This window comes from Fukomys damarensis, unplaced genomic scaffold (assembly GCF_012274545.1).
Source record: "Fukomys damarensis isolate Sample0158 unplaced genomic scaffold, DMR_v1.0_HiC HiC_scaffold_31, whole genome shotgun sequence".
Taxonomy (NCBI): Eukaryota; Metazoa; Chordata; class Mammalia; order Rodentia; family Bathyergidae; genus Fukomys; species Fukomys damarensis.
In genome coordinates this window covers 1,569,180-1,578,645 of record NW_022900943.1, presented here as the reverse complement: position 1 = coordinate 1,578,645, position 9,466 = coordinate 1,569,180, and the positions used below count along the sequence as shown (strand labels likewise).

The window sequence follows — 9,466 nt, the reverse complement described above, 5'->3', positions numbered from 1 at the left end:
CCCTGACGTCCCTGCTTGTCCGGGAGACCCTGGCCACCGGGGGTCACCCGCGAAGGGCAGAGAGTGGACAGACCCGGGTCCCAGCCCGGCCCGCCACGTGCTGCCGCCGTGAATCTGGGGGTGGCACAGTGCTCGCGCCAGCACCTGCACCGGACAGAACCGACACCTGCCACAGCGTTTTTGCATCATCTCGTTTTTGACTCCAAGAGGACATTTTAGTTCTCTGACAGCTCAGTGAACAGTACGAGCGCAAGTACTTGTCAGTTCACTGGATACTCATTTGAGGAGTCCATACACAGACTCACTCTTTCCAGGCTCGGCTCGGCGATGCACTCTGCCTCTATGGCTGTGGCTTTCTGGGGTCACAGAGACCAGGTTGGGTTGCAGCTTGATCTGTCGGCTGCTGAGTTGGATGTCTCGCTCGATGCCGCCATTTGGTGTCTCCTCATAGCAAACTAGAGAAATATCTGCCTTTCAGGTGGATGGTAGTTAATTTTATGCCAGCTTGGTTGGATCGTGGTTGCCCAGAAGTTTAGTCAAGCTTTAGGGTGATGGATCTTCTGCAAATGGGAAGGGGCCCGACAGATGGAGGGAGGGGGAGGCAGAGCAGCGGAAGTTGGTGAAGACAGACTGAGATGTGCTGTGCACTGAACCAGCTCCTCAAGGGGAATGCCGTCATTATGTGCTGCAGACACATACTAATAGAAATAAACATGTTAATAAGCGAGGATGTATGTGAATGAAATCACTGTTTATAAATTGGCAGACTTTGATTAAAGTGACTGTCCATTGTGTGAGTTGGCCTGTTGAAGGCTTAAATAGGAGGGAAAAAGACTGGCCTCTCCTGAGCAAGAGAAATCACCCAGCCTCCCTCCTCCAGGGGAGTAGCCGCTCTACCCCGGTCTCCTGTCTCCGGGTCCTTCTGGTGCCCCACCCTGCCAGCCCACCTTGCAGACTTTGTTACTAATCTCCATAATTGAGCCAATCTCCACAATAAATCTCTGCGTACATACTCTGTTGGTTCTCCTTCTCTGGAGAACCCTGACTAGTACAGGTGTCCATGAAGCTGAAAGCAGAGCAAAAGTGTCTAGTACAGCTGTCAACCAACCAGGACCAGAGTGTCTTGTAGGTGCTCAATAAATGCTACCTTGTTGTCCAGCTTCCCAGTTCTCCTGTTGTGCACTTAATAGATACCCAAGGAGAAAAAGAATGCTTCTGGATCTGAAATCCACTGATCAGTCTGCCAATATTTCCCACTTGCAATGGACCGCTGGCTTCTGTGAAATCACACCTGTGATGCAAACATTTCCCAGGATCCTCCCTTCTCTCTCACCTTCACACCCCTTGCAGGCCCCTGAGCCTTGGAACAAGAGGCATGGGACTGTCGTTCCATACTTCTGGTTGGGAGGCAGCAGCAAGTTCCCTGCCACTCCTCAGCTACTCATGTACTTGGAACCTGGGAGGTGTGGGGGGCTCATACTTCAGATACATGAGCCCTCTTTTCAGCTGACTGCTTTTTACCAATTGATAGCAATTAGAATTATTTTTAGCATATTTGAAAACTCTCTTGTCCTTACTGCACTTTAGGAATCTAGAATGGTTTGCTAATGTTAACTTTTTTCCTACTTATAACTAACATTATAATGAAAACGCACACTGTTGCATTAGGTAATTTTAAAAAAATACTTTATTTTCACAGCTTTGAGCTTGGCTTGTCTGTTAGTTTTCAGTTGCATCATAACAAAATAGAGCTTAGCAGTTGCCAGCAATGCCTACTTAGTGTCTTCTGGTTCTGTAGATGAACAGTCTAAACATGGCAGAGCTGGTTTCTCTGCACAGGACCTTAAAGACTACAATCATGGGCTGGGCCAGCAGCTTCCACCCCAGTGTCCACATTACTGGGAGGAGTCAGTTCTTTGTGCTTGAAGAACTGAGGACCTTGGATTTTGCTGGCTGTCAGTGAAGGGGCCACTCCTAGTTTCTGGAGGTCACTCTTGGGTCCTGGCCATGTGGCCTTCTCCATGGACCTGCAACTCTCCTGCTCTACATCCCTCTGAGAAGGGCCATTCCCTTTCTAGGACTCGTCTGATTAGGTCAGGGCTACACGGGACAACTGACCTTCTGATGAACTCAAACCCAACGGATCAGGGACCTTCATTGCCTCTGTAAAATACTTTCTACCATCTAGTGTAACAATCATGGGAGTGACATCTATCATATCCGCAAGTTCTGCTCACACCCAGAGATGGGCATACACAGATGTGGGCACCCAGGGGCATGAAGCTTGGGTGCTGTGTGCTTCCTGGGGCTGCTGTAACAACTACCACAGCTGGGTGGTTTAAATAACAAGGTTTTGACTTGCAGTTCTGTGCAGAGCCTGTTCCAAGCCTCTTTCCTCAGGTGGTTTGCTTGTGATGGGGCATGGCTCAGGCTATAGTCACCCACAGTCTCTGCCTTCTTCCCCCCATGCTGTCCTGTATCCCAATTTTTCCCCTTTATGAGGACACAAGCCATATTGGACTTGGGGCCAACCCACTCCTTATGTTAACTGTTACAGTTTCTGTGACCCAATTTCAAATAAGGGCATGTTCTGAAGTAATAGAGTTAGAACTTCTACATGTGAATTTTGGGGAACACCATGCAACCCATAAGAGGTGATATCTTAGAACTATTTTTAAGTTGTTGGTTCTGGAATCCTTCTGATATGAACCTAATATATATTTTTTGTTTTGTTTTTTTGTTTTTTGATACAGGGTCTCACTATGTAGTTGAGACTGACCTGGATGGAACTCATTATGTAGCCCAGGCTGGTCTTGAACTTACAGCAATCCTCCTGCCTCAGCCTCCTGAGTGCTGGGATTACAGGCATGCACCACCATGCCTGGTGATCCTAATAATTTTTAATAGCTTCATTGCTATTTGGCAAGACAATGTGTTTCAGACTTATCGTTTCCTGTCCACACCTGGACTTAAGCCATGATTCCAAAAAGCCTTGCTGTGTGTTTATCTTTTATTTTAGTGAGAACATTTGAGACCATACTCTGAATCTAGGGATGTCTGTTGCTGCTGGCTGGTCATGATTTGTAGCATGAAAGAGCTGGTGGGGCAGGTTTGAAGTCATGAGGGGGATGAATGACCCAGAACACACAAGGACTTGAGCTCTTCCCTTACAATTTTCCTGGGGCTTTATCAGGATGGGTGTCTGTTTTGCTATACCTGAGCCATACTTGTCATAGTGGTGATGTTCTGCCATGCCTGATCCTTTCATTGCAGTTAGTTAGAAATAGCTGACTCACTACTTTCTGTTCTCAGTTACCACTTGGGTGCCACAAGGTGAAACCATTCTTATAGATACATTGAGTTTTTAACGTGGTAATACACTGCCAAATAGTAGCACTGGCCACTGTGCTGGTGACCCTGTCTTGCTGTGCTATTCCTCTGCCCTTTGGTGCCCTCCAGCTGATCTCCAGTACCTGTGTCCTTCAGCTCTGGCTATTCTGGGACTACCTAAGTCTCCACGCCTCAGTTTTCGCATTGTGAAATGGGGAAAATTAATGCTCCCCTTATCAATGAATGAAATTTAAATGAGTGACTGCCTAACTGCGTAGAATAAGGTCCAGGCAGCCAGTGCTCAACTGATTTGAGCATTTTTTTTTTTTTTTTTCTGGTACCTTGGATCAACTCAGAGCCTTGCACTTGCAAAGCAGGCGGTGGCACCACTGAGCTATATTTCCAGCCTGAGCTATTTTATCCTAGCTAGGTTAACAATTCTCTATCCTAACTGCATTTTAGCAGGTCTGAGGTTTTAAAAGAAAACGTTGCTACCCTACCCGTGGAGATGCTGACTTAACTGGCCAGGCAATTGGAACTTTTCAAACTCCCCAGGAGATTCTGGAGTGGAAGTTGGCAAACTATAATACCAAACTGCCACTTGTTCTTTGTTTTAAATAGACTTCATTTTTTTAGAGTGGTTTAGGTTCATAGCACAGATAAACAGAAGATACAGATATCCTTTACCCACTGCTCCATTCATGCCTCTACCGCCTAGCAGCCTTTGGATTGATTTTTTGTGACCCCCTTGCTATTTGTAAGAAATCTTTTCTTTTTGAATACCAGGGATTGAAATCAGGACCTTGTGCTTGTGAAGCAGGCACAGTGCCACTGAGCTAAATCTCCCACCCAAGAATTCTTACTTTTCATGATCACTAACTGCAACCCTGTTTTCTATATCTGATAGTCTGTCCTCACATTGGTTCATATGTTGTATATACTTAAGTGGAATTTTAAATCTGGATATCTGATTGACTCTGTTTCATGAATTCCATTTCTTTTCTATGCTGGGCATTTATGGTTGCCATCATTTTCCTTAGCTTTTCTATTTTTTAATCTGTATTTTCTCTAGATTCATTAATCATGCTCTTCATTATGGTCATAATCTCTGAAGTTATTTGAGAAATGATTTCTGATTTTTTTCTAGAGCCTCATTCATCTGCTTTGGTACTTCTGTTACCACTTCAGAGAGTCCAGGTGGGTGAGTTTTAAGAATTGTTCCACCTCATTGCCCCCTGGATTTTCCTTTGGTGAGCTGGACATCTGGGGTTGCATCTTGCTTTTGTGTCTTCTAATTTTCTATTTTTCTAGTTTAATTCCTGAATTGATGCTTTTAAATTGTTTATGGTAGGTATCTTTATTGCTAGTATTAAGTACTCTTAGGAAATGACTACTTCTCAGAAATGTCTTCCAAGTATAGCTGGCTTTTGGGTTTTGAGTCTCCTACCTCTTCAATTTATTGGGGATGAGGAGTTGTTGCCTATTTGGCCTAATCCGTGGATCTTTGGCATTGGCCTATTATTTATGACCCTTAGGCAATCTCAATCTTGGCATACTGGGAAGAATAGCTGATTAGAATAGTTATGTTGCCTTGGCTAAAGTGCTACAATCAGTAATAACAATAGCATCAAAGACGTGCTAGAAAATGACAAATTCTAATAACTGTTTATTTGCCACCTTTAATTGTAGAACTGGATTTGTGGTTATATAACAGAGTCTAAAACAAAATAGAAAATTTTGTACATAAATATGCCCTCAGTATGGCGATTTTACCTTCAGGGGAGAAAGTTTAACAGGGGTTAGTGGAAAAAATAGAGAAATAGAAGAAGAGGAAGAGATTAGAAGCAAGGCTGGAGGACAAAGGAAGATTATGCAAACTTTGGGAAACTAATGAAAAAGCAGGGAAAGAGAAGGAAGAAATAAAAACAAGAACAAAACAGAACAACAGTAATAACAAAAAATCCTAGAAACAACGTTCTCACTCATATAAAAACAACAATCAGGAAAAAGAAAAAAAAATTAAAAAGCAAAGAAAGGAAGAAAAGCAGAAAAGAATGTCCACTTTGAGGTGTGTCTGCTGTCACTAGTTGACAGAGGGGGCAGACAGAACCCAGACCTGTGTTGATTGATTTCAGCAAGCCAGCAGCAGAATTATGGCAGTGGTGGATAATCCCAGCATACCTGAGCCTTTTGTTCCAAGTTCAGGCTGCTTCTGGTTTCTGGCTGTGAGGCTTTGACCCAAGCTTTTCAGCCCACATCTCTCCAAGTGCCAACTCAAGTATGCTGCACCTCTCTCTGACATTTGGAGCCACTAGATGGAGCCAACTGGCAGCTGCTTTGAGTTCTGAGCTCAGAGGCCCTTCTCCAAGATGGTTACTCCCCAGTCGCCCTCTCCTGGGGGTGTCTGAACCTGGGTAACTTACCAGCCACTGCAGTCTGCTGCATCCGCTGCTGTGTTCCACTGGTGCATTTCTCCATGGAGGCCTCTGGGGTTGCCAGTAGTCTGAAGGTTGGACTGCAGTCTGCCCCTCCCATGCCACGAGCCAAGGCTCAGGGAGAAAGCACCACCTCCCTCCTCCACATGGTGGTCCCTCTCTTCAGTCTCCTTGGTTTCCAGGACCCACTTTTCTCCTCTTTCTGTTCCTCACATTGCTATATTCCAGTGTCTGGATCCCAAATATTGGAGAGGCTGTTTCACTGCTGCTCACCATTCTGCCATCTTCCCGGAAGTCCCCCACCTCTACCATTCATGTCCCTTACCACAGCAGCACATTTGTTATAACAGATGAATCAACACTGACACATACATGGTAATCATTCAAAGGCAATTGTTGACATTAGGTTCACTCTCCCTATTGAACATGCTATAGGTTTTGACAAATGTCTGATGTGCATCTGTTACTATGACCTCATGCAAAGTGTCACTGCCCTAAGACTCCTCTGTGCTCTGCTTGTTCACTTCTCCCTCCTTCAACTCAAGCTCTCCAAATTTTTAAGGTCAGGAATGGCTTTGGGGCTGGAGAGCAGCTCACCACTCCTTAAGATGAGAGCCACTGATGGGTGTAGTCTTCAGAAGATGAAGAGCAGAGAGTCCAGGGAAAGAGACTGTGATTTAAAGAGAGAAGGAGTGGGTTGTTAAATCACCATCATTGTAATGGCTCACGTAACTGAGAAGTCGTGGAATAGGGCCAACGTGATGTCATGAAGCAGCTTCAGGAGGGAAGGTAGGGGATAAACAGAGGATAGTAGGCAAAGTTCTTAGGGGGAATATAGCATCATGATTAAATTCCAAATGAGATGAGATGTCAGGATCAGTGGATTATGTTATGGAGCACCTGGGAGGTAGGGCCTTCTTTCTGCCTCAAAGGCTATCTCTGCTGCCCCACCCCGTCTGCCACTCTGCTTCCTTCTCTCCTGCTCTCTGTGCACACAGTACCCTCACCTTCTTGGGGATGAGGCACCCCTTTCTACCCTGGAGTGACAGTAACGTAGTCCATGGTGGGCGTGAGCCTCTCCTCAAGGTTTGGGGGGACTAGAAGGCAGAGTTCACCCCAAAACAGGAACCTTTTATCATGGAATATTAGATTTCTGTTTTCTTCACTACAGGAATTTCACACAGGCTGTCCTACTTAGCTGAGACCTTAGTTCCAGTTGCCATTGTCCCTGTTCCAAGGTCTCTTGGTCACCCCTGGGTGGTGGACATATCCCTGCTGCTTTCTCATGGAGAGACATTTTTCTTGCCTGTAGTGCTTTTCTTCTGCATAATCTCCAGGGCCTTCCCTTTCAAAATGAAAACAGCCCATTGAAGTTTTTTCCAAAACAGAAAAGAAGCCTTCTTGTCTCTGAAGAGTGTAATATAATGACAAACACAATCCTTTTTGGATTAATTGTGTTTTATCAAACACAGTCTTGTTTGTTTGTTTGCTGGAGACAAAGATCTGTGTTGTCCAGGCTGGCTTCAAACTCCTTGGCTGAAACAGTCCTCCTTCCTCAGTCTCTTGAATAGCTAGGACTGCAGGTGCATGCCACTGTGCCCAGAGTCACAATCCCTTCCTGTTTGACATGACATATTGAACATTTTCCAACTCATTTAGGAATTTTTCTAAAATACGATTTAAATAGTCACAGAATTAAGAAGTAGGAAGTATGACTGAATATTTCCTATAATTAAATACTTGTTTTTTAATGTTTGATAAATATGGTAATAATGAACATTCTTATCTATACATTTGTGTTCACATCTTTGATTTTGTCCAAAGTGTTGGTTCATATAAGTTAACTTTCTGGAATACACACATATTTAAGGCTTTTGGAATAGATTGTCAAATTGCCCCCCAGAGAAGTCACACCAATTTAGTTTATCACCTGTCACAGTGTGCCTTTCTCAGTACTGTGTGTGTGTATATATGTATATAAACATATATATTTAACATAAACATTTAACATTTTGGGCATTTTCAAGAATTGTAAACCATATCATCCAAAAGTTTGTGAGAGATATATGTACATTTACAAAGCCTAAAAAAAAAAAAGCATCCCAGTGAAGAACGAGCACATCATCAGCACCTTTGAACCTGTATATTCTGTGACCCCTCTGCCCAGTTCATCCAGAGCTGTCCTCGTTTCAGCATGGAAAATCCTGAGTCCTGGGAAATCCTTCAGCTTGAAGCAAACCTGGATGTCTTATGTGCTGTGCTCCAAGTCCACCTCCTCCCTCCCGCAGTGGTGCCCTCTCTGTATGGATCCCTAGCTGTTCCTTCTTTTCAGCTTGTGTACATGGAGTTGCACAATGTGTTCCTTTTCTGCCTTGCTTTCTCCAGCACTGTTCCTGGCATTCGTCATCATGTACAAGCCACAGTTCATCCAGTTTCCTGTTGACCTCTCTTCCCTCTGATGAACAGTCTAGTTTCTGTGTTCCTCCATCAGTGGCCTCACAGACTTTGTTCCTGTGAGCGGTGCTGCACTGAGCTGCCTCCCGTGTTTCCTGGCATGAGGACAAGACTTTCTCTAGGTTCTTTGCCAAAGAGACAAACTGCTAGAAGATATGCATCTCTTTCACCTCATCCAGGAGCAGCAGCATGTTTTCTAGAGAGGCTGTGACAATTTCATCCATCAGCAATGCATGAAAATACTTGCTTTCTGCATCCTTATGAAGTAGTGTCTGACTAATTTTAGCCATTTGGTTCACGGTGGGTTTAATTTACATGTTCCTGATTACCCATTAGAACGTCTTTTCAGCAGTGATTTCCATTTCAGCTTCCTCTTCTGCGAAAGGCTTGCCCATATTTTTGTACATTTTTCTATTGGTCCATTTGTCTTTTCCTTATGAACTAACAAGGCTATTATTTTTGGCTTTATCAAGGTAAAATCAAGTTAAATTGGTCTTCAGAGTTAAATTAAAGGGTTTTAAAATCCAGAAGACTACAATTCATGGCTGTCACCCTTTTGGCTTGTCTGGGCTGCACTGCATTAATAACTCATGGGTCACAGATAAAATACTCACTACAGTTCATGTATATACGTAACAAAACTTCCTTTAAAATTTTTATTCTGCTAAAATGAAATAACACAACAAACTTGAGGGCTGCAGGTAGGATATGGCTGAGGGGATGCATTTATCAGAACTTGGGAAGTCTTTAGCCTTGATTGCAAACTGCTAGTATTTCATTCTTTAAAAAAGGAACCAGCCACATCATCTTCTACTTCAGTAATTCCCAAAGTGTGGTCCCTGAGCCATCAATATAGACTGAAAACTCATGAAAATGTAAATTATTGGGCCCACCAATAGCCTACTAATAGAAACCCTGGAAATAAGACCCTGTAGTCTAACAGTTTAACAACCCGACAGCAGATTCTGATGTATGTCAAGTTTGAGAACCACTGCTTTACTCTGTCATTGTTCCTTCTAGGTGGGAGAAGAATTAACCACAAATAGATTGGCCTATCATTCTACAAGTAATCAATCCTTTCCCATAGAAATGTACTGAAGAAGTTGTGTTTTAAGAAAAGGCTAAGCCGGGTGTGGTGATGTGCACCTGTAATCCCAGCACTCAGAAGGCTGAGGCAGGTTGATTGAGGCCAACCTGGGCTTCATAGTGAGTTCAAGTCCAGCCTGGAAAAAAAAAAAAAAAAAAAA

General features: G+C 43.8%; 1 long non-coding RNA gene across 3 annotated transcripts in view; it reads left to right on the top strand.

The window, feature by feature from the left end:
- The window catches only part of LOC109118266, a 41,618-nt gene that overhangs the window by 2,910 nt on the left and 29,242 nt on the right, over nucleotides 1-9,466 (top strand). The window lies entirely within an intron of this gene.